This window comes from Pongo abelii, chromosome 2 (assembly GCF_028885655.2).
Source record: "Pongo abelii isolate AG06213 chromosome 2, NHGRI_mPonAbe1-v2.0_pri, whole genome shotgun sequence".
In the NCBI taxonomy this organism is placed as follows: Eukaryota; Metazoa; Chordata; class Mammalia; order Primates; family Hominidae; genus Pongo; species Pongo abelii.
Genome location: NC_085928.1, coordinates 98724187 through 98751241, shown reverse-complemented (window position 1 = coordinate 98751241; position 27055 = coordinate 98724187). Strand labels below are relative to the sequence as shown.

The window sequence follows — 27055 nt, the reverse complement described above, 5'->3', positions numbered from 1 at the left end:
TGCTTAGAGCGCTCAGCCCAGTGGTTGGTGCGCAAACGAGCAGCTTACTGCGATGGTGACTCTGTGAGAATTGGAAAAAGGCACACTTCTTCACGACACGTGACGGTCATTTGGCAGAAATAATTCCGCACATCTACCATGACTACATGGGGAATGTTGCCTGCTGGAGCTATGCAGTGGACAACTTGCATAACCATGAGTACTGGCCTTGCACATGGTAAATGCTCAATAAATGGTAACTGATATGTTATTAGTAAGGATAAAAACCACCACCACCTGAGGCCTCCATGAGGAGTCCTTGGGGTGGCACTGGATCCCTGAAGGAGCTTATACGTGAATTCCCAGCCTCCAGGAAAAGCAGAACTTGTGGATAGAGGCATGGGAGGGGCAGTGAGGGGAGGGCAGGAAGAGTTGTCAGGCAAAAGTCCCAGCAGGAGACGGGACTCATGATTCTCAGGTCAAGCCCAAGAGGCAAGCCTCATTAGTCAGGGGCAAGTTGAAGTTCTGACTTCCACCAGGAAGGCATTTGGAGCTCAGCTGACCTCCCAGGGCTGCACTGAGGAGTACATGGGGGCAAAAATGTATGTAAAAGAAAATGCCCTGTGCAGCACACTGAAGGGTTATTACTGCCTTTCACTCCCCAGTCTCCCATCCATGAAAACCTTCTCCTCCCTGCATCCTTGGAAAGTCTCACATTCTCAATAAAACCTTTTAAAAAATCATGTATATTCTTTTATAAAAAACTAATTATAAAAATAAGACAATACATTTTTTTGAAGGCGGCAACGTCACTCAAAAAAATTAACCAAGGATACAAGTGGGGAATTGTAGGATAACGATGGCCAATGAACAAATGAAAATAAGCGAAATCTAAGTGAAGTAAAAAGTAAAAAGCGTGAGATCGCGCCCTGTGTGACACATTGGGAAAAATATAAAGACTGATGATATCCAAATTTGGCGAGGTTATAGGGAAACAGGAGCTCTCTCATCCCGTTGGTGGGTGCATAAGGTGCTTTCAAACATCATAGAAACAAATTTGGAAGTCTTCATTAACATCTAAAAAGAGCACATCCTCTGATTCAGAAGTTGTCCTTCTGGGAATTGATTCTACAGAAATAAAAGCACCAGAATGTATAGCGAAAGATAAACAATGTTCACTGCAGCCTTCTTAAAAAATACTGGAATCAACCTAATGCCCATCAAAAGGATATAACTGAATAAATATGATTTTTCCATAGAATGGATGCTGCATTAGAGACCAGAGGTACAACTACATGCACTGACCTGAAAGGAGGAACTTGATACAGTATCAAGCCAACCGCAATGATCCAACAATGAAAATTGCCCACCACAATTCTGTAAAAATTACATATGTACTTATGCATGTAAATGTGGATGTGTGTTTTAAACTCAGGAAAACACTGGGAAAGATATATACCAAATTGTCCACAGTGGTAGTATCTGGTGTTGTAATCAAACTGCCAAGACGGGTTGTGGAGGACATTAACGTCCTGTTTTATAGCTCTATAACATTTTTTTTTCTTTGAGACAGAGTCTTGCTCTCTTGCCCAGGCTGGAGTGCAATGGTGCTATCTCAGCTCACTGCAGCCTCCGCCTCCCAGGTTCAAGAGATTCTCATGCCTCAGCTTCCTGAGTAGCTGGGATTATAGGCAGCCGCCACCACGTCCAGCTAATTTTTGTATTTTTAGTAGAGATGGGGTTTTACCATGTTGGCCAGTCTGGTCTCGAACTCCTGACCTCATGATCCACCCACCTCGGCCTCCCAAAGTGCTGGGATTACAGGTGTGAGCCACTGCACCCAGCCATATCTCTATAACTTTAAGGGGTAGAATTGTGGTTGATTTTCACTTGTGTCTTTTAGCTTTTTTTTTTTTTTTTTTTTAATAAATTTTGAAAGCATATGCTTGTTACAGAGCAGTTGGGAAATCGTGAGAAGTGTTTTTCTCATTTTTGTCTTTTGCCTCTTCTCTTAGGATTGCCTTCTGTCACGTAAAACCTCATGTCTCCACCTTTGTGGGACCCAGCATTGTGACTGGGAAGTGAAGTCTGGGGTACAGCAAGCATAGAGAATCCTTGGACATTATGGGTGGACTGGAACCCCTCAACTAGTTTAAATGAATGAAAACTGAGTTATACATTTTGTTTTCCACATGTGGACACTGAGACCCAAGGCGCAGGCAGGGCTTGGAAGATATTGTTATTCAAGCAGGCCAGGAACTATTTACAAGGAGAATGACCCCTCAAAACAGAAGTTTGTGTGTGTGTGTGTGTGTGTGTGTGTGTGTGTGTGTGTATGCGTGTGGTTTTGACCAAAGCAGCAGCTGACCAAGGCCCAAACCAAACATCCGCAATGAGGAAAAATAAGCACAAGTCTTGAGTGGGTCCCGGGGGTCTCCCCAGCCAGGTTCACTGCCAATCACTGAACTTTTCTTTGCCATCAGGCACCCCATCCCCATTATTCTTGTCCTTCTTCTACCCCGTGAGGTACATTCTATTTTTCCCATTTCACCAATGAGGAAAATGAGGCTCAGAGTAGGTAACCCCGTTGGGGAAGGTCACACAGTATATACGTAGCAGAGGCAATTCTGAATCCAGTTATTTATGTCTAATGCTGACACACAGCTTCTCAAGAAAAGCTACTTCCCTGTCTCTAAGGCCTTTTTCTAGAGCACTTGTAGAAAAGAATAGTGCTTGAAAAGATGCCAAGGAATGGCTGGTGAGGTTTCTGGGGCTGTTCCAGTGTGTAGGCAGGGGAGGAAGTTAGGATTCTAGGTGACTAGGAAGGATGACTGGGCCAGACTCAGCCTTCCTTGAGCCTCTGGTTGCTCATGAATGAATCCAGCTTCCTCAAAGTCTGCCTCCAGAGCAATAACAAAAGCAGCTCTTGCTAACTCAGTGGCTGGGGTCGCTGTGGGCATATCCCCGTATCTGGGCACAAGCTTTGCTCATTCATTCCATTTTTCTCATCTGTTGAAAAGTACCTGATCGGTAAGCTTCTGTTTTGAAAATAAACACCCTTTTGGATTCCACCCTTTCTAGGCCAATCCCTTCAGCCTTTACTGATGCTTGTATCTCTCCCCTCTGCTGTCTCCTTCTGGGAAGCTATTTTTCTTTCATTCTTTTGGGATTTGGCTGACAATTGATTTCTCCATGCTGGTAGAGTCATGGGGAAAGGCAAAGACCTCATTCAGGAGAGGATGGAAGGGAGGAGAGGGTAGAAAAGGGTGAGAAGGAGGCTCTGCTTCTTTATCTGGAACCTGTTTTTCATCTCTCTTTGTCTTGCCAGGTCCTCAGCTTCTTGTCTACAATGATGAAGTGTATTTTTTTCAACAGCTGGAATGAGAAATGACTAAATCACCTTGGATCCTTGGATCAGATTACTGAAGGGAAAGGAGCTCATTTATCTAAAAGCCAAACCAAATATGTGTAGACACCTACATAGTTAAATCACAGCAGCTCTAGGTAGTTATCAGCAGAAAGCCCCCACCCAGATCTGCTGAAAGTATCTCCCTTCACCTACCCACCTTTGGTAGCTGATATTCTTAGAGAGTCATTTGCTTAACTATTGTACCCGTTAAAATGCACATAGGTATAACAGTACTTTACATTTGCATGGGATGACAGGGTGTTTGAAATTTTTTCCTATCTCCTTCTATTCACTCATTCAAAGAAATTCTATGAGCACCTATTGTGTGCCAGAACTGAACAATATGCTGGTGCTACAATGGCAAGCAAGAAAGATATGCCATGTTGTGCTGTGAGAGCACAATGATAGGTTAACTAACTAGACTTGGGACTACACGCTAGGCCCTTGACTCCTGATCCAGCGCTGCTTTCATCCAACTACCTGTCATACTAATGTTAGGGTGGGAGGCGACACTGTGTTTTAGCATCATCCTTGCCTTGGTGCAAATCAGTCCACTGGTTCATTTCTATGTGATAACCATTTGAGAGCAGGGATGAACATGGAGATGGAGAGGGAGGTCCCATGGGGGTGTGGGAGCACTGAAGTGTCATCCATGGGATTCCAGGGTGCATAAGGGAGATCCTAGGAGGAGGACCCAGGATGAAAATAGGATGAGAGAGTGTATACACACTTTCTTTCCTTCATGGTGTCCCTTAGCAAGTATTTTAATCATCTCTGGCTGACTTCCTCTCCCATTTCAGATGGTGCTTCTTGTTAAACTCTCTCCCAAGCTCCTTACGTCTTCAAAACATCTCTCACTTTCATTAGAGATCTCACTTTCCCTTAAGAGAAAGTCAAGTCCATCTAGCATGTGCCTCACTGATGACACCTTTCCTCCCCTAGTAATATCCCTGTCTCCCCACTTTTCCACTTGGAGGTGGGGCAGTTACTTTTATGGGCCAATGAATTCCTCCTTATACTTCTCCCATTTCCTCCAGGGCCAAATATCTGAATCCTCTTGCTTTTGTATCTGAAGACTCAACCTCTTCTGGCTCCCTCCTCTTGGTTTACAAAGAGGCCCCATTCTCCCCTGTCTAAAAAGTCTTTCTACTCTGGAGCCTCCTCTTTCTCATTCCTCCATGTCTGTGGCCTTCACCCCTTCATCTCTCAAGTATTCCTTGACTCTCCATCTTTCACCATCCCAGTGATACTATGTCAGATGCCAGCATTGACCCTTCAGTGCCAGAAGTTACGGTCCTGCCCAGCCTTCTTCATCCTCACCCTCGCTTTCATGCTCAAAGCGGTGACCTTCCTCCTGTGCCTGGAACTGTCTCCCTCTTTTACTTCTGTGACACAACACTCAAATTCTTCCCCACCCTTGCTGTTGGCACCTTTTTTCCTCCTGTATTGTCTTCTTTGAGTTCCTTACTTATATATGCAAACGACTACAGAAAGAAGAGTTGGCAAAGAGATGGCAGATACATGTTCAAGGAAAGACAGAAGAACATCAAAGTGTGCGGTGTCCTAAAGTATCTTCAGGATGGAGATAGATGGCAACAGGATTACATGACTCAGAATAACACTGTTTAACTTTTTAAAAGACAAATCTAGGCCTGAAAACACAATTGCCTGAATAAACTGGGCTTTTGTGGTTTGCTGCCTATAACAGAATTTTGCTAAGAAAGAATCTCCTAGTGGCTGCAAGTGCCCAAATACAAACTGGAAGATTATAGAGCAGGTAGTTTTATTGTTATTATTATTATTATTATTATTATTTGAGATGGCGTCTTGATCTGTCTGTCACCCAGGATGGAGTATTGTGGTACAATTTTGGCTCACTGCAACCTCCGCACCCTGGGTTCATGTGAGTCTCCTGTCTCAGCCTCCCAAGTAGCTGGGACTACAGGCATTGTGCCACCACACATGGTTAATTTTTTGCAATTTTTAGTAGAGATGGGGTTTCACCATTTTGGCCGAGCTGGTCTCAAACTCCTTACCTCAGGCATTCCACTGACCTTGGCCTCCCAAAGTGCTAGGATTACAGGCATGAGCCACTGCGCCTGGCCAGTCAGGTAGTTACAGATAACTCTGCTTCTTCTCGAGTTCTTTGATTACATGATAACCTTTTTCAGTCTTTTTCAAAACCCCAACTATCACCACCACCAGCATTATCCTCATCACCATCACCATCAACACTCTTACCACCACCCTACCCCCACCATAATCATCCTCATCTTCACCACCATAATTCCCACCACTACCTTCATCATCACTGTCAAATGTCATTGAATGGTCCCCTACTAAGAACCAGGTTCTGTGCTGAGCCCTTCATATATATTATCTCTCTTCATGTTCATATCAACTCTGAAAAGTCAGTTTAGAATTTCAGTTTTATAGATGAGAAAACCAAAACTCAGAAAGGTTCATTAACTTGCTTAGAAGGACCCAGCAGTTTAAAATGTGTTCCCTACTAATATATACAAGAGAGTTTATTAATCCAAAATCAAGATATCTGTTTAAATGTCAACCAAAAGATTGAGGTAAAAAAGACATTGATATGACTTGCTTATCTTTAACAGGAGACACTGAAACTAAATAGTGGTTTAATAGCTTCTCCTCAGCATTCTCTCTCCTAATGGACTTTGCAGGACTATTTTAGGCTGAAATTTTTCCTGTCCAGTACCAAAGCTCTTCAAAGATTCTATTCCCATCCCTTACCCTTTTGGGAGATGGTCGGGGAGAGAGGGAGGTGTAAAATCCCTCTTACAAATCCTTTTCCAAAAATCTTTGGCTGAACAAAGACTTTCCCATTTAAGAGCAGGTGACAGAAAGATTTCTCCCATAGGCAGCGCATTAAGGCTCTCTGCAGAAGTAAACAAATCTGTTACGATGAAAGCCGGACATTCCTCAGGGCCAAGATCTAATGAAAATGTCAGTGTTTTATGCAGTTTAAAAACTGACAATTCAACAGTTTTACAGGAGCTATTTAATGTTTATCATCACTTACAAGGGCTCAAATGCAGACAAAGGGAAGGGCAACTGAAGAAACCAAGTGGATCTTTGCTTGGAAGCTGCCATGTTATCTATAACCCATGAGAGTATGGCAGCTTATAAATTACCAGGCAGCCTCAGGCAATAAAGTGTAGTCTTAGCAAATGAAAGTTGGAAATCCACACTGCAAGATACAATCATCATAGTGACCATGCTCTGCACTTTCATTTACACCTCACCCCATTAAAGACCCAACCACTGGGGTGTGAGGATACTAGAGAAAGCCCTTAAACTAACCTAAGGTGATCCATTAAAAGCTTCTGAGTTCTTGCCAAATTGTGCTTTAGATACTATCAAAACCACTAAGAACAGAGAAATAGAATATGTAACTCCCAAACCAGTAGGGGGAAAATAGAAATAAAGAAAGCACAGTCAATTCAAATAGGACATTAAAGGAGGTGGGGGAGGAGGGGGGGAAGAAGGGAATAAGAGAACTGTAATAAGAGAACATGTGAAATAAGAAGAGTAAGTCCAAATAGATTAGTTACAATAAATACAAATAGCTTAAATTCACCCGTTAAAAGACAGAGATGCTGGGTGTGATTGCTCACGTCTATAATCCCAGCACTTTGGGAAGCTGAGGCAGGAGGATTGCTTGAGCCCAGGAGTTCAAGACCAGCCTGGGCAACACAGTGAGACCCCATCTTTACAGAAAACAAAATGAGCTTGGCATGTTGGCATATGCCTGTGGTCCCAGCAACTTGGGAGGCTGAGATTAGAGGATCACTTGAGCCCAGGAGTTCAAGGTTACAGCGAGCTGTGATCATGCCATGCACTCCAGCCAGGGTTATCGAGCAAGACTCTGTCTCTGAAAATAAAATAAAGTCAGTAAAAAAATTAAATCTAGTTTTATGTTGCTTTTAAAATGGAAAATGGACCAGTGACACACAAAGGCTAAAAATAAAAGATTGGAAGAAATATGCACTTGCACATAGGAACAGAAATGTAAAGGCAAGAGCATTAGTACAGATGAAGGAGATTATTAATGAAAGATAAGAACAAACTACCAGGAGCTATAACATTAGATGATGACATTTCATACAATTAAAAGTATATCCTAGATAGAGAGAAAACAAAAAATGACTGAATCCATTATGATTATGAGGACTTTAATGCTTATCTCTCAGAAACTGAGCAGTTACCAGCTAAAACATTAATAGAGATTTAGAAGATTTATAAGCTCCGTCTAAAGAATATACAAAGAACATGCACCCAAAGAGAGAATTCTCTTCAAGTACATATGAAATATTTATAAAAAATTGAACATGTGCTTGGTTACTTAGAAATCTTAATAAAATACAAGAAGCGTTATTATGTACTTGATATCTGCACTTCTCTGTTAAAAGAAGAATGATTTGGCTGGGCGCGGTGGCTCATGCCTGTAATCCCAGCACTTTGGGAGGCCGAGGTGGGTGGATCACGAGGTCAGGAGATCGAGACCATCCTGACTAACACGGTGAAACCCTGTCTCTACAAAAAATACAAAAAATTAGCTGGGTGTGGTGGCAGGTGCCTATAGTCCCAGCTACTTGAGAGGCTGAGGCAGGAGAATGGCATGAACCCAGGAGGCGGAGCTTGCAGTGAGCCCAGACCACACCACTGCACTCCAGTCCGGGCGACAGAGTGAGACTCCATCTAAAAAAAAAAAAAAAAAAAAGAAGAATGATTTTAGAACCTTACACATCAAGGCCAATCCACCCAGTTTCCACCCAGCCTAGAAAATAGTCCTCATTTTCTAAGGCTTGTCTTGGTGTTACCTCCTCAGAAAAATCTTCTCGGGTCGCCTTAAGTCTGGTAGTTCTTCTCATTCCCAGCGACTCCTTAATAACTCTACTGTATTTTTCTTCATGCAACTTACTAGTTTCTGAAGTCATCCTATTTGTTACTGGTTCACTGTCTCCCTGGCCCTACCCTTTGAAATATAATGTATTTGCAACATCTAGCTCCTGGAATGGAGCCTGGAACAGAGTAGGCATCAATGAACAAGTCAGGCTGATGAAAGCCTGACTTGGCACCCTACAGTGACCCTAGCCCCTCATAGAGATATAGACCTTGCCCCTAGAATAGACCACATTACATCAGGATTATTTGTGTTACAATCTCAGTAAGAGTTAGTGAGTTTGTCGTCATATCCACTTACATAATAGATGCTAAATAAATGACTAAACTATGTCCTTCCCCATGCACCAAAAGAACCCACACCTTGGGAAGCCACATCACCTGCTTACAGCCACATCTTGCTAATGACAGAGCCTGATTCCTGACTGTGAGCATTACTCTGCTCCTCCACATGGCCTCCATGTCCCCTGCAACACATCCTATTATGCGTGGAGGTTGCAAGTGAGGACAGAGAAGACAACTTGCAAATGTCTTTTTCAACAAATTCAGTGTTTCTGTTACTATTATATAGATAACAGCTTTTGCCAAATTGATTAAAATTGACTCTAATTATCATTTCTTATAATAACTGCATGTCTGCACAAGGACTGCATTGTCCAATTAAAGAAACAAAGAAAATAATAGTTCATCGACTCACAATCAGCAGTGTGGCCATATTATCAGCCCAATAGTTAAAGAAGGAGGAATCACTGTGTGACCTTGGACAAGTTGCTTAGTGGCCGAATTCTCAAGTTTCCACATCCATGAAATGCTCATAACATTAGTGCTGACTACGCAGGCTGCTATGAAGACTAATTAGATTACTCCATTAAAGCACTGAACATAGTACATGTGTCCCAATGAGCTCGATAAATGTCACTAGCATTTCAGACACCTGCATAGTCAACTTGATTCTTTTGCACAGCTTTGCAAGCTTTGCTCAAGAAACTGGTTTTTGATCACCTGCCTTCCATAGCCCTTCCAGAGATGCACCACTGTTATGGAATGAGTCTTAATGTTTCTTTGAATCTGATTAAATCCATTCCTCGCTGTTACAGTGGAGCTAGAAAAATCCTGGCCAATGCCACATGTATTTGTTGGATGGCCTTTTTACTGAAGATTTCAGGAAGATGGGGCTGCTACAGGGGCAGTCAAGATCACAGCATTGATTAACAAAGGGGCAGATTGTCTGGGGAACATTCTTCTTTGACCTAACCCTTCTTCCTCAGAAGGAGCTATGGTAGAATAGAAGGTTTCCACCACAGACATCTGCTTGCCAGATCTGTCCCAACACTGTAGCCACTGGTGAGAGCCATCAGGCAGTACAGATTTTCCCTTGGATTGGCAGCTACTTGAAGAAGGGCACAAGCAGGCTTCAAATTTATCATGGAAGACAGGAGCAGTACAATTTTGACAAGGACTCCCTTTAAACATCAAAAACTTTTGCAGACTCCTCCACCTAAGTGTAATTTTATTTCTCTTCAAATAAATGGCTGTTGAATAAACGACTAATAACTATAACCTCCCCTGTGTGCCAGAAGAAGCCTGACACCTTGGGAAGCCACGTTGCCTGCTTACAGCCACATCTTGCTATGGACTGAGCCTGATTCCTGACTGTAAGCACTACTCTGCTCTTCCACGTCCCCTACAACACATCCTATGAAGCATGGAGACTGCAAAGGAAGACAGAGAAGACAACTTGACACCTGATGATCAACAGCTACTAGGAATTCAGTAATGTTCTGAAATGCTAATGTATTTAAATTAAGTAATGTTTTTAAATTTTAGAACTCATAATAGTGTCTATGCACACACCAGAGAAATTATCATACATGTATTTATGAGGCATTCTATTCTGGATCATGGTTCGTTATGTGTGTGTGTTTGTGTTTTTGCAGATTTGAGGACTCCCAAGGGTCTTTAGTCCACAGATAAGGAGATAAGTCATGGAAAATGTAGAATTTGTTCCTTTTAAACTGGAGTTTTTAAACTTCAGCACTAAATCAATAGTGCTATGCTATAGAAAAGGAAGAGTGACTACAGTCATCTATAGTAAGAAATTCTCAGTTGGAATATTCATGCTCAATATGTGTAACATTTTGATCAGGTTGAAGATAATGACAATTTTTTCTACCAAATTATTTTCACCTCAAGGTTGATCTTTAAAATTGAGTCTTGTGGATGAATAATGCCTTGGACTGGTAGAAGATCCAAGTTTTTCTTTCATTTTCACCAGGAACTAACAACATAACCTTTGACAAGTCATTTCGCTCTCTGGGCCTCAGTTTCCCTATCAGTGAAAAGGCTCATGTGAGGCACCGAGGCAGAAGACTATAGACAGGACAGAAAATGGAAGGGAACTGACCACCCAGGAAAAATGCAGTAATGGAATCAAAGCCAGCATTGGAAGTAGCAAGGAGCTGAATCACTGCTCTAGAAAATATCATCAGAAAAACAGGCTGTAATCTTGTGAAGTTATCCCAGAATATAGAGATGTAATCTGTAAGGGACAACATGATAGATATGGGAATTACATAGCGAGAACCTGAGGACAATAGATGCTCTAGAAAAAAAGACCAAAAACTAAGAAAGGGAGCAATAAATTAATGCAATGAAACACATATGTGGCAGGTTAAAAGGGCTTACCAGAAAAATGTAAAAGAGGTAAGCAGTAGAAATAATCTGGCACAATTATTGACTTGTTGATGCAAAGAAAAAACAATCTGTAAGGATCTGGAAAGAAAATAACAGGCTGTCTTTCAGAGCACACATCAAGATGGGCCTCAAGAAGTACCCACCCATAGAAGTACCTCTCTGTCATCATGCAGAAGATGGGGGAAACATTCATGTCTGTCATTTTCTCCCCACCACCCATGTTCCATTTTTTTGTTGATTTATTTGGATTTTCAGATTAAGACATTAATTCTGGTTTTTGCATTATACTCCTTTAAAAAGCCTGTTTTGACATGTGTGCTCTTCTCTGATTCCAGTGTATGACAGGGGCTTGTGATGCTCAACACCAATTCAGGAAGAGGAATAGAAGCCTAGAAGAGTGCTGATGGGGGCAGAACACTTGTCCCAGAGAGCAGGGGAGATCTGCACAAGCCTCAGTGCAGGCCTTTGGAAGTTGGCTGTGTGGACACAGCCTCTGAGCCTCACCTAGAGCCATTAAGTCAGCATCCCTAATGCAGTGCCTGGGCAAGTGCCCATGCGGTTCTTATCGGCAGCCTGGGTGATGAGCTGCTGATGTCGCTCCTACTGGCCCTGCCATGTGGCATCTGGACGAGGAGCTGGGGAGGCAAATCTGGGCATCATTAATACCTGCTGCTGGCCATGGCAAGCTCGCCACAGGCCCTCTTCTGCAGGGCCAAAGTAGGTTCGCACACCACGCGGACAGGGGCTGGGGGTAACACAAACGAAGGAAGTGAGGCAGATGTGAGGAAGGCCACATTGGTGACCAGTAAACTGGAGAGGGCTGGCTGGACAAAGGAGATTGCTGGGGCAATCTCATGGGAATATAGCTCGCTATAACCAGATCATCTGTTTTTTTCCAAAAACCCAGAAAGCCAGAATCATATATTATATTTTCAGGTTTTTGGAACACTCTGAGCCAAACAAAACGCCATCTAGGCAGGATTGGCTTATAAGCTCCATATGTGACTCCAGGCTTAAATTCTTCATGTCCACAGAAATTGCCTTTTTATTTTAATCAAAAAAGTCCTCCTCAGAAACAGGTCAGGCCTTTCTCAGCAAGTAGAAACCTAGGTGCTCCAAATGACTATCTTCATTAATTTGTTAATTGTTTAAAAAGCTACTCAGACCGCCCTGAAGTTCAGCTGCTCCCTGTCATTTCACATTCACATTGGTTGTGTACAAACAACCAGCGAGCTGTCCTTAGGCACTTTAAAATGCCACGAGTCCAGGAAGTAAGTGCTTCTTGCCTATGGGAGAGCTCTGCCCCTCTGAAGAGAAGCAGACACATTCAGAGCTGGTAACCTGGACTATCACTCCTAAATAAGAGAAGGATAAAGAGCCAGTGAGCCGGGTGAGGTGGCTTGCGCCTGTAAGCACTTTGGGAGGCTGAGGCAAGAGAATCCCTTGAACAGAGGAGGTCGAGGCTGCAGTGAGCCATGTTCACACCACTGCACTCTAGATTGGGCTACAGAGTGAGTCAGATCCTATCTCAAACAAACAAACAAACAAATATTAGGGCTTCTGGAAAAGTCCATCGGACAGGAACACAAAGGGATCCAGATGCCAGAGTAAGTACTCCACTTCCTTTTTAATAACCAGCATCCACTGGGAACTTCCCACGAGCCGGGCTTTGTGTTTCGGCTACAGAGTGAAACGGTAAGTCCTCAATAACTATTTCTGAATGGGTGGATGGATAAATGAATGAATCAGGTATCTCTTCTATTTCACATTCCTGAAATTGAGCCTTAGCATTGTGAGGGCATTTAGATTTGCAAAATCTCTTCCTTCCTTTGTCAACAATTTTCAAGAGCCAGATCTGTGCAAAGTCAGTGTGTGAGACACTGAGAAAACAACAGAGAACCTGCCGTCAAACTGCGTCCTGGACAGAAGGACATGTGAGACCTGTGAAAGATGCCTCTGGATCCAGAGGGCAGCGAGAGAAGGCAGTTCTCTGGGAAGATTCTCTGAAGATGCTCACAACCCTTCCCTAAAAGCCATACAAATCCCTCCATGGAATAGTGAATGTCCACTGCAGGCAGCTTTGCTCTCAAGGAGGAGACCAGCAGAGGCTGCCCTGAAAAGGAGGTATCTCAGACAGAGGCACCATAAGAGTTGGAGGAACCAGGAAAACAACCAGAAACAGGTACCACGGTGCTGACGTCATGCTAGGACAGTGCATCTACTATTAGTGGACACTTGGAAATCTCAGTCTCTGCAGGAGAAGCGCTCTGCCACTGGGGTTCACTCTGTGGCAGTGTTGCTCAGGAGGTTCTCTGCTGTGTAGCCTCTGTGGGCAGAACCCTAGCTATTGTGGGACATGATGCCAGCTCCCCAGGGACATTTTCCCTTGCCCCCCTTGCCATGCCACCACAACCTAACACAACCTAACACCTAAGCCATCAGATGTTCATTCATCCCCAATGAACGCCTGATCATCTTTCATTTCACGGTCTCAACCTCATGTCTCTCCTTGCCAGCTCCAGAGAGGACTTGTTTCCCTCTTCTATGCTGTGCTAGTTTCTGTACTCATCCTTCAGAGTGTGTTTCAAAGTGTGAAAATGTAGCTATTTGCTAAATCCTGCCCAGCCTCTGGCTGTGGGTTCTCAGAGGGTGGGACACGGCATGCCTGTCTTGTCCCTACTCACGAGAGAAGACGAGCATCTCCTTAACAATAAGAAGGGCTCCCTCATATATCCACAGAGCTTAAGATAGTAAGGATATTCTTACTCCTCATCCTGGGATATCTTTACCAGGTAAGGAGAAGGTGGGAGACCTTAAGAAGCATTTCCCCCTTCCCTACCTCCATGACTTCTCTCTTCTACAGATCTCAAATGAAAGGCTTCCTAATGAGCAAATAATATCTAAAACCAGAGCTACTATAATTATAAAATATTAGCCTGTTATTGTGAAAGTTAGAGCTAGAGATAGTCAAAACAAAAATTAGACAAAAAGTCCAAAAACCATTGCCCTTGTTCTTGGATCCAGAAGTCCTAAATCTTTAAGAAGCCCCAGCCAGGTGCGGTGGCTCACGCCTGTAATCCTAGAACTTTGGGAGGCCGAGGCAGGTGGATCACAAGGTCAGGAGATTGAGACCATCCTAGCTAACACGGTGAAACCCCATCTCTACTAAAAATACAAAAAATTAGCCGGGCGTAGTGGCGGACGCCTGTAGTCCCAGCTACTCAGGAGGCTGAGGCAGGAGAACTGCGTGAACCCAGGAGGCGGAGCTTGCAGTGAGCTGAGATCGTGCCACTGCACTCCAGCCTGGGCGAAGGAGTGAGACTCTGCCACAAAACAAAACAAAACAAAAAAAAAAAAGCCCTTTGCCTCAAATCCAATTCATTTTTTGAAACAAATCATATTTGAAATATGTGTTTCTCCCTGTCTCATTATGAAGAAAATCCCGAGATACAATATTTTCACATTCCATAAAAATCTGAACAGCTGTTTTATATGCAAATCACATGGTATACATGATATCCCAAAGATCAAAACTGGCATTCATAGATAATCTTTTAAAAAGACAAAATCCAATGAATATGGTCACCATCCTTTCTAAAACTTGAATAAAGACAGTAAACATCATTCACTGACTCCATCAATATTCTTGTGCAAAACAGATGATTTCACCCTCCCCAGCATATCTCTCCGGCCACGTTTATTCAGTTCCCACTGTGCCTGCCAGGCTGACTCTCAGAGAGAGAAAGCAATGAAAATATATTACACTAAGATGAAACTAAACGACTTTAATATTTCCTTAATGATTTTGCAAATCCTTTCAGACTTTGCTAGCATTGCGAGGGCATTTGGATTTGCAGAATCTCTTCTTCCATTTGTCCACGATTTTTGAGGGCCAGATTTGTGTGAAGTCAGTGTGTCAGGGACAAAGAAAACAACCAAGAACCTCCCCTCAAACTGTGTCCTAGGCAGAAGGACACCTGAGACCTGTGAAAGGCTTAAATGTGAGGCCATTAATATTGATTATGCTATTAATATATTACACATCAATATATATATAAATATCAATAATATTAACCAGTGGAGAGAGTAACTTAGGAATATTTTATAATGTGAAAAAAATACTTCAGTGTCCAAGTCTCTTATCTAACCTTTACAATTCTCTCTACCCTACTTCCCTTTTCTCTATGTTCCTGCTGACACTACACTCAGCAGGCATGTCTGAGGATGAGAAAGAAGGGCAGCGCAGCATGGCAGGGCACTGGGGGAGGGAGAGAACAGCATCAGATGAGGTTGGGAAGGTAGTCAGGGGACAGAGCATGCCAGGCCTTGTAGGCTTGAGCTAAGCATTTACATTTATTACAAGTACAAAGGAGACTGCCTGGAGGGGTTTAAGAAGGGAGTGTATGATGTAATCTACATTTTGTAAAGATCACTCTGCCAACCTGCCTGATGAATTTATGCCTTATGCCCTTGATCAGATCACAAGGAGCTGGATGGTAGGGCCATACATAGTTACTCTCCCTTTAATACCCCCACATCATGGATTGGTAGAATGTTAAACCAGTGGCTCTCAAACTTTCCTGTGTATCAGGATCATCCAGAGGCCCATTTAAACACATCTTGTTGGACTCCACCTACAGAGATTCTGATTCCGTAGGTCTGGGTGAAACCTGAGAATCATCCCCAGGTGATGCTAGGATGCCAGTGGCTCTTCAAGGCACTGCACTTAGAGAACCTGTTTAAATCTGTTTGCAGAATAAATCAATCAGTGAAGAAACATGCAAATTTTTTTTTTTTGGTTGGTTGTTTGTTTTTGAGACGGTCTCACTCTGTCACCCATGCTGGGCTGCAGTGGCATGATCATGGCTCAGTGCAGCTTGACCTTCTGGGCTCAAGGGATCCTACAGACTCAGCCTCCTAATTAGCTGGCACTACAGGCATGCATCACCATGCCTAGCCAATTATTTTATTCTTTTGTTGCCCAGGCCGGTCTCCAACTCCTGGCCTCAAGTGATCCTCCCACCTCAGCCTCCCCAGTCACTGGGATTACAGACATCAGCCACCATGACTGGTGAAAATATTTTTAAAACAAACAACAGAAATAATCAGTGGTTTGAATTTTATGTAAAATACAATCATTTATTCTTTTTCTTTTTAAAAATTATTCTTTTCAATCTATAATGTGATAACAAAAGGACTAATCATTGCATACAGAAGTACTCTGAAAGGAAATAGATCATTGTGATTAGGCAAGATGAGACACTTCAAAGGCTGCACTGCCAAGTTTAATTATAAAATTAAGTGTCATTCAAAGAAATTTTTATTGCAAAAGTATGTGATTTACTTCTGTAGGCAGTTATTACAATACTGCCTCAATCCAGAAGGAATACGAGGTGGTGAGGCATCTCTTGGTTCAGTTCCAAAACTGAAAATTAAACTACAATTTCCTTAGAACTCAGGAATAAAACTCATCATGGCTCATTCTGTTTGGTTCAAAGTGCACGACATTGATGAACCCATCTACTATAAAAGCAAGTAGATTCAAACTCTCTTCCTAGGAGGAACCCCCAAAGATTCCAACTTAGGTGCTTATTATGCCAAAGCAAAAATGCAACTCAAGAATGCAAAGTAAATACAGACTCAGAGCCGACAGGTGAGAATAAAAGTCAGACCTAGGAGAGTTGAGTACAGATGGTTGCACAAGAAGCATAAGGCCAATGCCCTGTGGTCTCTGTGGGTTTATTCTTTTCTGCCACATGTGAGGCTTCGGTTTCCATGTACCAATGTCCATCTACTCAGAAATCATGACTGTAGGCCAATCAACAACAGATAGTCCAAACTCCGTGATGGCTTGGGGTTTAGGGGTTCAGTAGGAAGCTCTCTGGCCTGAAGCCTGAAAAGTCACAGGTTCATATTCTGCTTAAGGAAGAAGCTGGTTAGGTATACCCAAAATCATATACGGCTAGTGAGATCTCATCTATTCATTCAGTAGTTACTCTGGATCTTATGGTCTAAGAAGTCAACTGGGCTGGGCTGGGGGGTAGAGGAAGATTCAAAACATCAAAAGCCACAAAATCAAAACAAGAAAAAGTGTTGAAAATCATAGGCCTTGAAAAGCAAATGGTAAATATAATAGTCATTAAGTAGCAACCAATGACCAACCTTGTTCTCTGTCCATGTAGCAAGATCCAAACAACACTGTGTGGCCACCATGAGGCTGACACAACAATTTACATCATGTGGATGATGGACCTAGATTCTTGTTCTACACTGGTGGGAATCATGGAACAGTCTGGCTGTGAATTAAATACAAAAATAGCAACTCCTACACTCTAGCAAAAGATAAAGTACATGTGAGCCCCCAAATCCGAGCTCATTATGCAGAGTCTCTCTGAAACCCAGCACCCAGCATTTGCCGTTACCCACCTCCAAAAGGGTAAAAGTAAACATTGGACCTGCTCTGGTGTTAAACTGCCACCGGATCCTCCCCGCTGTCTCCCTCCTCCTCTTCTTCTTTACAGACAGGTAATGTTGGATCTCGAAGGAACTGGGGGCTCCCACTCTAGGCAAAGGTTGGACAGGTGATCAATGTACAGCATGAGATTTGGCTGTGCCTACGTGCCTCCGACAGAGCTGGATCATCTGGGACAATGAAAATTATGAAAATTATAAGCAACAAGAAAGCAGTATTAACAGCAAGGGCAGGGAAACCAGGACAGCACATACCACAGTTCCTAGGACACCCAGCAACCATTCCTCTCCTCATTCGGTCATTCTACACACATTCATTAAGCATGGTGCCAGGCTCTGGAGGTATTGTAGTGACAAATAGGAACACAGGCCCTGCCCCCATGGAGCTTATGGGGTATGTGGGAGAAAGACGAGACAGGCAGTTACGGAACAGTGGGTAAGGAAACCTAGAGGGTGCCATGGAGCACAAAGCAAAGGCAGCCAACCCAGACTTGGGGTGAGTGGTCAGGGAAGGCTTCCTGGGAAGAAGTGACATGTAACGCTGAGCCTGGAGAACCCATGGAGTTAGCCAGCCAAGATTGGGGTGGGTCAGCACGTGCAAGATTCCTGAGAATCTTCAGCTGGTCGGAAGGGCTGAAAGTCCTTTGTTCTCAGCCATTCTGCAGCCTGTAATCCTACATCCAACCAAAGCACCCAGATTTGGAGTCTGCAGCCCTGATTACAGGAGGAACTGGTGCTCCTCCAATGCCCACAATCCAGTTGCATTTTGACTTCTGCCAGTGGGATCTTAGGAAACCAAAGAACTTAGAAAATAGTTTTTTTTTTTTTTTTTTCTAAAGGAAGAGAGAAAAAAAACCAATAATGCAGAGTTGAACTGCTACGTAATAGACCCAATTGCAGCAATCCTTTCTACACAGCAGCACCAGGGGTAAGGGAGATGCCATCCTCATGGAGATTGTTGAAACAGACAAGAAGGTGGATCACAGTTTGGTATCACAATACGGGAGCCCGCTTTGCCCCTTCCTTTCCTCCAAGTCCCTGAGAAATTGCAGAGGGAGCGCTTTGTTCTTCTTACCCTTGGTGTTGACGTCTAAAACGCTATCGCAGACATGATACCTCCCACTTGCCTTATGCAACTAAGGGAAACCAGATAGCTTATGAAGCCAATCTTGTCAGGGGCCTCCACGTGGGGGAAAACAAAACAAAACAAAAAAACCCCTAAAGGCTGGGAAAGTCCCAGCAGCTTGACTATTGCCCAGGACTCTAGGTACCTTTGCATTACGGAAGAGACCACTGGAGACGATGGCTTAAGACTGGGTAGTAAGCATGTGGTCATTTGACCAAAGACACATAGTCCAAAGTAGCTTTCTGTTTTAATATTATCATATGATCCAAGTCCTATAAACAACATCCTGGATTGAAATCGAAAAGAAACAAAACCCTCACTTCTAAGAAGCAAAGCAAGCGGCGTTTTTAGAGACAAAGAAAGGATAGGTTCTTAACCTACGACAACACAAATTTGTTTAGGTTTTCCCTCCACCAAGTAAGTAAGCAATTAGGTTTTTTACAATAAAAATATCCCCGTGCATGTGCAAACACCAGAGGCAATCATATAATTACCCTGCCCAATCAGATTCAATTGCTGACAGTTGAGTTCCCACTGCTCATTAACTTCAGATCGCAAAGAGGTCTTTACGGAAGCCCTTTCCTTCTCTTTACAAAGGTTCCTATGATGCCGCGATCAGCCCCGGCACTACCTCATGCAAGATAATCATCCCCAAATCACCAGGGCCAAGGCCAGCCTCCTCTGGCTTCCTTCTGAAAAAATAAAACTAGAAATTCGAAGGAACCTTGCTTCATTTGGGGATCTCACTTCTAAATATAATAGTAACCTTTCACCCCCACACTTTAAGTGCCGTAATTACATAATTAAAACCAATTATGTCATTTAACAGAGACTTTTTCAAGATAAGGCAAGCCAATTACCTCAATCATTGACCTCAAAAGATTTCCCACACTGACCTGCAACAATGAGAATTGGGATAAATTTAGACACTGGCTTCCGAAGGCTGGCATGGACTAGCAGGGTGGGTTGTAGCTGGTCTAGATTCTTTGAGACTTTAGAAGCTAAACTGAATTCATTCCCATCTATACCATCACTGCTTGTTTGCACAATCCTTCCCATATCCCAAGATAATTGCTTGATTTTTTGTAACAACTCTAATTGAATGATTATTTCCATGTTGCAGACAGAAAAAGGAGGCAAGGAGAGTCCTAAAGTTATCTGAAGTCAAGTAGCTAGTGTTAACAGCAACGCTAGGGCAAGACCTAAGTCTTCCACCACAGAATTCAAAGTCTCCATGTAGCGAGTGGTGTGTGGACTCTCTTACCCCAGTTTCCCTTTGAGGCAACACATTTGCCCCCACTTTTATTTAATTCACCTGCATGGCACAAGGTTCCACTGCAGCTCAGGTGGTGTGCCTAAGTTAGGCCCCAGCCAATCAGCTTCCAGCATTCCTCCCCTAGCCACAGCATTGGTTCAGGATGAGCACATGATCCCATCAAAGCCAATGAGAGACACTGACACTTTTTGCAGGGCCTGTGGGACCTCTGCCTGACTGTACTTGGAGTGACAGGAGGGAAGACTGGAAGTTGAGCAGGCATCATGCTCCACCGAGGAAGTGAGGGTGAATGGAGCCAAGAGATGTGGAGGGAGAAACTGGTTCCAGGAAACACCCTCTATTCCCTATCACTTTATGCTGCGAGTAACAGGGGTTATTCAAAAGCACACTGGAGAAAGCAGGAAGAGCGCCACCTACAGCTTGGGTAGGCTCCATTTCGAGAATGGAATCAATCCACTGTGGCTCCGAGGCCTGCCTCCTGCTTGCGACACTTAAATGCCTTCAGTTTTTGAGTTATTTAAAGAACATACCATTTTATGGGCAGGAGGAAGCGCTTTAATCTGCAAAATGATTTTTATCACAAACTAAACATCCTTGTAACTTTTTGGTCCTCTGCTTTGGTCGAAGTTGTCTCTCCTTGGAGCTCAGACAGCTGTTGGAGCTCAGAAGATCTGCCTCCACCCTGCACTTTGCCCTGCTCGCTGGTACTCTGGTGTTCTCCAATTCCTGGATCCATGTGGGATGTAAGAACTCAGGATCAGGACGCTTGCACGCATCAAAATGGGGCATTTTCTTTCTCTTTATCCCACGACTTGAGGGAAAGCAAAAAACAAACAAACAAAAACAAAACAAAACAAGAATTCCTCTAATTTAAGGTTTTCAACCTTGACACTTGAAGTTCTGAGCCAGACAATTATTTGTCATCATGACTGCTTTGTGCAATGTAGGATATTCCTGGCCTCTACCCACTAGATGACCCATTAGCACCCTTCATTTGGGACAACCAAAAATGTCCGTGGACATTGACAAATGACCAGGGGTGGGGGCCAAGATCCCCCCTCATTCCCCAGCTCCCCATTTCCTGGTTAAAAACCACTGCTGACAGCATCTTTAAAAACATAATTCCTTGTAGTATTATGTTGTGAGACTGAGGGAACCACCACCCTCCTTAGAACTTTGCAAGAGCCATATAAAATATTCCCTGAGGAGAAATGACTTCAAGAAACTCCAAGATACCAGCCTGGGCAAAATAGTGAAATCCCATCTCTACAAAACAAAACAAAACAAAACAAAACACAAAAAGTAGCCAGGCATGGTGGCATGAACCTGTAGTATCAACTATCCGGGAGGCTGAGGCTGAGGTGGGAGGATTCCTTGAGCCTCGGAGGTCAAGGCTGCAGTGAGCCCTGATGGTGCCATTGCACTCCAGCTTGGCCGACAGAACGAGACCTTGACTCCAAAATAGCAATACTACCGTCTGTCAGGGCTATGAAGCCACATAAGACTTGACACATTAAGGACAAGAGTGAAGAAAAATGTATCAAACAGAAATAATTTTACCTAAACACTGGCAAGAGGAAAAAGACATGGAGGAGAAACTTCGAAATGAAAAGCAGTGAGGCATCTATATGGTGAGTTCCAGCATGGGTGCTCAGCTTCTCACTTTCTCAAGTAAGAAAACGGAACTTTAAGGTTATTGCTGGGTTTCCGGGATTCAAAACCCAAAGCTAAAAATGTGGAAGAGGTTGGTGTTATCAGAAATGATCTTTCCAGTAAATGCCTAAAACTCACTCACTCTGCAGAAAAAAGCCAAAAATGGTAAAGCTTCACTTATTTGGACAAATGTGGGAGAAGTCATTTAAAATAAGCAAAATTGATGGATTTATAGAATATTTTTCAAGGGAAGGCATTTACTTGCTTTCAAATGCCAGCAGTAATTAAAAGTGAGCTGGCAGAGGTCCTTCCTCCAGGATTGGTTTGAATGAGAAGACAGAATTTATTGAATTAATATAAGCATTGTTAGGCTGGGAAGAAGGGCTTTGAGTTAGTTTGTCCTCTCCATGAGCTAATTAGTTGTATCTTCACACAGGCAGCTAGCTGAGACCAGCCCAGGAATTCCAGAATAGTGGGGTTCCAATGAGGCTTTGCTTCCAGGCACAGACATCTGTGCACCTTGAGGTACTGATCAAGTCAGTCAGGAGAACCAGGCTGGCTTGTGTGTGAAGGCTGGGCTGTTTGGGGGCCTCACTGTGTGAAAAGATTTGGATTCTAGCAGTTTCTTTCTCTATAAGTTCTAATGTCTGGAGAAATGGAGAGGCCTATTAGGGGAGTTCAGATGACTGGAGCTGGCACATCACTGCTTCTTCAGGTCCCAGGCAGCCTCCCCTCCAGCTATCAGCATGTCTCGGCTGTCCCATGCTGTCCCCTCAATCTCCAACTGCCCTCCTTTCTCTCCATCACCAGAGAAATGTGACTGCCTAGGGAGCAACCATGTCTTGAAAGGAGAAAGAGCAAGAATAAAGGTGTCTCTGAGGGGCCTTGGTTCTCCTCCCCTAGTTCTTTTAGGCATTTTGTTTTGTTTCATTTGGATAAAGAGCTAACATTTAGAACAATAATAGAAAATAGAAGTACTTGTCTGGAGGGTATAGCAGAGGTCCACAGTGACTCTTATGAGCTATATAAAGGACTGTCCCTTCTGGAGTCTAGTAATTAAATCTGGAGGAGTAGTTCTCAAATCTTGTTAGAGAATGAAGTTCTCAGGGCACACTCTTCCTGGCTAAGCAATCCCATCCCAGCCCCTCTCTACTGAAATCATTCATCCTGGTCAATTGTCTTTCTCAGAATACCTGGGTATGTCAACAGAGATAAAAGAGAAGTGCAGCGCACTTACTTCCTAGTTTCAGCTGGCACTAAAACAAGAGAATGAGTTGTGCGTTTTTTGGTGGAGGTGCCTCCTGATGGAGTCTACACACTGGCTTGTGAACATGTTGTCTGTACTGAAGAACTTATCCCAAAATGGTGGCTCCACATACACCATAGACAAGTACTGTCCTCCCCATGTCCTTTCAGCATGAACTGAGAGCGGGGCAGTCTCAAAGTGGCAGGTGTCACAAAGGTCACTCTCATAGTCAACAACTGAAGACTTCCCTAAACAGCAACTCCTTGCTTTTGCACCAGATAAGCCTTATTCCCAGCATCAAGAAAAGGATTTTAATGGTGTGTGGACTCCTGGTTCAGGTAGAAGCTGGTATCCAGAGATGTCATTCCTTATTTATCAAGTACTTATTCAGCAGGTCCAGAAATGTTATGCAAAATTTGGTGTTCATGCTTATATACTTTATTCTGAGGAGCAGAATTATGGTAGCCATATTCTTAAAGTAGTTTGAAGCTCAGAATTAAAAATTAAGCAACAGTTGGCATAAAGCGATCCCTTGATTTTTTTTTTTTTTACCAGTTTTTCCGAGGCAAAATTTACATACCATCAGGGTCATCCATGGTAAGTGTAAAGTTCAACGATTTTAAGTAAACTTATAGAATTGTGCGATCAGCACCACAAACCAGTTTTAGAATGTATCTACTATCTCCAAAAGACCCTGCGACTGTTACAGTAAACTTCCCTTAATTTTTGCAGCAAATGTTCTACAGTTGAAAAGAAAGCTCTTTCTACATCTGCAAGACTGATCCATTTTTCTCCCTTCCAAGAACTCTACTAAAAAAATTATCTGTTGCTTATCTGAAATGCAAATATAACTGGATGTCCTGTATTTGTGAAACCCTAATCCAGGACTAAAGCAGAATTAACCAAATAAATGGAAATGCATGTCTAGAAATAAATGTACTTTTCTGGAGCATTGTAAATAAATGTGAATTATTTTCTTAGTTTTGAACCATTTGAGTTCTAAGATGGTCAGAACCTAGTTCCAGTTAGAATACCAGTTGAGAACTAAGGTACAGAGACAGCCTGAATAATTCACAACCCAGCTGCTGTTTTACAAGCAAGCCTGGGACCTCAGACACTCACAGGATTATATGCTACATTTCCCTTGAAAGGTTAAAGTGGATGTAATTGTTAACCTTGCAGCTCACAATCAGAACTGGAAATGTGACTTTTAGGGGCACAAATTATAGGGAAATCATTCTTAACCTCTTTGGGGGGCAGTGTCACAACTCCTTTGGGAGAATCTGATAAAAGCTATGGACCTTCACCATGGGAAAATGCATGTATACACATTCACAACATTTTCCAGGTAATTTTCTTTTAGGTGGGAGAGGTTTCATGGATTCCATGACATTGTTCATGGAAAATTCAAGGGTGCAAGAGCCTGGGCAAGTTGATTAAAACCATCCTGGATTCTTATGCCTTGCTTTTCTCTTCCTCCTGTTTGTGTGGGAAGTGAAGAAGTCGGGATAATGGCAAGGGAACTGACTAACTCAAGACATGGCTGTGGCTGGGCGCGGTGGCTCATGCCTATAATCCCAGCACTTTGGGAGGCCTAGGTGGGCAGATCACCTGAGGGTCAGGAGTTCAAGACCAGCTTGGCCAACATGGTAAAAACCCCATCTCTACTAAAAAATACAAAAAATTAGCCGGGCGTGGTGGTGGGCAACTGTAATCCCAGCTACTTGGGAGGTTGAGGCAATGAGAACTGAATCGCTTGAACTCAGGAGGCGGAGGTTGCAGTAAGCGGGATCGCGCCACTACACTCCAGCCTGGGAAACAGAGTGAGACTTCCTCTCAAAAAAAAAAAAAAGAAAGAAAAAAAAACGAAGACGTGCCTGGGATACTTTTGGCCATCAGTGGTAAGACCTGGAGCAACTTGCCCACACTTCATAGACTTGTGTTCACTGTTGGTAAAATGAACAGATCAACCTGACTCTGTTTCACAAGTTATATCTTACGGATCTACTGGAACGGTATCTGGGAAGGGCTCTTTTAGGATCTGAAGCACTGCACAAGATTTTGTAGGAAAAACAAAAGTTTTAAAATCACTAGACTACATGGTCCTCAAAGTCACCAAAATACTCTGAGTTTTAAGCCACCTGACTATCTGATTCTAGATTCTAAAGAGTGGAAGCCAGGCATCAGTTGGGGAGGATCTGGGTATTCTTTTTCTCTGAGTCAAAGGAAAAAAGGCATTTGGTAGGGACAGGAGAGAAAGACATCCCAGCCCTCACTACTCTCCAGTTCTGCAACATTTCTTTCTTCCTTTGAGCTGTTCTCCTTCCTTCATATGAAAAACTGTCTACAGGTATGGTAATGGTTTGTCAAAAACTACCCACATTTTTTCTGATAAAATTAAAAAAAAATCCTTTCCCAATTATATGAATTTGCCTTTGGGTGACAAAGATACCCAATGATCTATTATATCATTATATACTACTATGCCAATGATACTAGTAGACCAAGTGGATAAAAGACAAATGTGCTCACTCTGAGTTTTATAGATGGCCTCTCTTTAGTGCCTTAGAGGCCCCTACAAATTAGGCTCCAGTATTATCATCCTCATTTTTTAGAAGAAAAGACTGAGCGGGGAAAAAACGTTGAGTGACTTACACAAATTCACCCACCTAGCCAACAGCAAAATGGGATTTCAAGTCACAGAGCCTATGCTCATACTATGTTGAAGAGATAAATTATACCACTTAGCACTAAAACAAACAAACAAACAGGTTTTATTCACTCATTTTCTCTCAAAAACAAATAATCTACCACTTTAAGGAAGTGTGTTATCATGCCCAATGATATGAACCATAAAACTATTTTGGATGTTTATTTGATACTTATTGATGTTTAAGCAAGTCTACTATGTTCACAGTTATCACCTCAAAGAAAAATATATTATTTAGTTTTTAGGTTTTATCTTATCTGTCCTTGGTCCTTGAAACAGCAAGAGAAACGCATACACTCTGTTCTTACTTGTTGTCATAGGATACCAGCTGCCTGCTGGGAAAAGCATACTGGGAAGTACTGTTCTACACTTTGTATTAAGACTTAAAAAATAAAAAACCCAGAGCCTGTGTAAATCACAGACAAAGTTGACCAATTTCATGGCTTAGTCATGGTTAACATATCAGATTTCACGGCTTGACAGAGATTAACAAGAAAATCATATTAGAATTACAACTATTAGTAGATTCTTAGATATTTGACAGAGAAACTCCAAGCTCTCCAAACGCCATTGCCCACTGCACAGCCCTCTTGTCCTTCCTCCTGTGGATAGAGCCTCCATGAATCCAGGGAGAGCAAATGGGATCTTCCATTGTTGGTCACAATCATCTCACCTCCTGACTACGGCAGGAGTGAGCCAGTGCCTAGTGGGCCCCAGGGAAAGGTCTTAGCATCTGCGAAATAAAGTGAGGTTTAATATTTATAGCCTAATTCATAAAACTGTAAGGCGAAAAAAAAATCTCATTTGTACATAACACAGGTATTTTACCCAATATTACATGCACTAAGGAGAGGAATGAATGATCATTGTTGGAACTATGATATTTTCAGTGAAAATTAAGTTTCCATGTCTTAACGAGGAAGCAATTCAGCAGAGGCCTTGTTGTTAAAAGTGGCATGTGAGCAGGAACTTCAAAAGACCTGCTGACTGCCTGCCGAGCCATTTGGCTGGAGGGCTCTGCATATCCTCTTTCGGGTAAGAGGCAGCTTACTTGTCAACTTTGCATGAAAGACAGCCAATTTGTCAGCCATTTGCTTTAATTTTGTTTCTGAGTCTTCCAACGACAAACTCCATATACCTTCTGGTCTTTAATATCATGTATCTGACTGAGGGATGGAAATTCACTCTAGTGTCTCAGGCTGGTTTCCTTCCCAGGCCATCCTCCTGGGTCTTATAGGATGTCCTTAATCAGAACCACATTACTCAGCTAGAGGAAGTCCTTGTGCAGACTCTGGCAAGACACTATGGCAAAAGAGTTTCACAACATGAAAGGTCAGATTGAGAATAAAAGCTGCAGTTATCTGTTGTGTTTTCTTTAGTTGAGAAAATGAAGGCAGGGTGCCTAACTCCTGAGGAACCAAGATTTGGATAAGTAGCAGCCACTTAGGAAAGGAGTTCCATTGGCCGCTGAGCACAATGGCCAGTTGTGGAAAAGGTAAGTCCTTAAATTCCAAGTATTCTGAACCTGAGCAAGGATTTTCTCATTTTATACAGATAGGTTT

General features: G+C 42.8%; 1 protein-coding gene across 15 annotated transcripts in view; it reads right to left on the bottom strand.

Moving 5' to 3' along the window:
• ERC2 (ELKS/RAB6-interacting/CAST family member 2) overlaps positions 1-27055 on the bottom strand; it is a 969867-nt gene that overhangs the window by 83486 nt on the left and 859326 nt on the right. The window contains exons 19-20 of one of the 15 annotated variants that reach the window (XR_008523744.2): positions 17467-17653; positions 16265-17307 (exon numbers count right to left, since the gene is read on the bottom strand). The exons of 12 other annotated variants lie outside the window; for them this stretch is intronic. The gene's annotated coding sequence lies outside the window, so the exon portion shown is untranslated. Of the gene's footprint in view, positions 1-16264; positions 17308-17466; positions 17654-27055 lie in introns of those variants that run through there. 2 more of the 15 variants (XR_008523745.2, XM_054552044.2) reach the window with 2 other exon arrangements.